Genomic DNA, 1,423 nt, shown 5'->3' with positions numbered 1-1,423 from the left:
GGCATTTGGGATCTTCCCGGACGAGGGCTCAAACCTGTGTCCCCTGCACTGGCAGGCGGATTCTTAACCACTGCACCACCAGGGAAGCCCTCAAGTGTCTTTTCAGTTAGTTTGTCAAATCAGATCCAAATAAGGTCTTACACGTAGCATTTTGTTGGTTTTTTTCTCATTAATCTCTTTTAATCTATAACAATCGCCTTCCCTACCATTCTTTGTGCCACTGATTTGTCCGAGAATGATCATGGCTATTTATGATTCTCTTTTTGACATATCAGGAACTGAAGTTCAGAGAGGTTAAGTGATTTATGGAAGGTCACCCAGCTAAGAGACAGACTTCTCATTTGGGACTGCCCCCAAAGCCTGTTACTAGTAGGAGGAGATTTAGTGCCAGAGGGGGTCCCAGCTGAGTAGCCATCAGGCAAAGCAGCAGGGAGAATGGTTTGGGCCTGACAAGGAAAAGGTAAAGATGGAAGGTGATAGCAATACTAACACTATTTTTGACTGATTCAGTTCTCGCAAGGGGCTGGGCATCTACTCAGAGCTCCATGGCACTATTTCTTTCTTTTTTTTTTTAACTTTTGGGTTTATTTATTTATTTATTTTTGGCTGTGTTGGGTCCTCGTTTCTGCTTGAGGGCTCTCCCCAGTTGTGGCAAGTGGGGGCCACTCTTCATCGCGGTGCGCAGGCCTCTCATTATCGCGGCCTCTCTTGTTGCGGAGCACAGGCTCCAGACGCGCAGGCTCAGTAATTGTGGCTCACGGGCCTAGTTGCTCCGCGGCATGTGAGATCTTCCCAGACCAGGGCTCGAACCCGTGTCCCCTGCATTGGCAGGCAGATTCCCAACCACTGCGCCACCAGGGAAGCCCCCATGGCACTATTTCATTCAATCCTAGCCACAACCACGAGTAGGTCATACTTATCCCCATTTTACAGATGAGGAAACTGAGGCACAGCTTGGCATATGGAGTTGCCCCAAGTCCCACAGCTAGTGTTGGCAGATCTGGAATAGGCCAATTTAACCCCAAAGTCTGTGCTCTTTTTGATTGTCACTAGAGAGGGGACTTTTCAGAAACCTGAGATTTTGAGGCCTCTTGGTTGGGGGAGAAAACCCTGGCCTGGGGCCCAGACACCTGGGCTCCATGTCCAGCTTTGCCAGAGACAAGCAATGTGATGCCCAGTAAGCCACACCCACCTCCAGTGTCTTCATCTGCCAAATGGAGCGAGCATAAGAGATGATCCCTGCAGGTCTTTGCCCCTCCCCAGTGGCAGGGTTCTCAGAGGAACTCTTCCCAGGATGGATGATGCAGGCCTGGGGGCAGTGATGCTGGGGAGGAACCACCCTCCATCTCCCCTTTCATTTCCACATAGCTTGGGCTTGCTTAGATGTTTTCTTGGTACATCATAGAGCAGATCCTTTCCACGA

Source organism: Balaenoptera physalus, assembly GCF_965194825.1.
Source record: "Balaenoptera physalus genome assembly, chromosome: 1".
NCBI classification, from domain to species: Eukaryota; Metazoa; Chordata; class Mammalia; order Artiodactyla; family Balaenopteridae; genus Balaenoptera; species Balaenoptera physalus.
Note: the sequence above shows the minus strand (reverse complement) of the source record.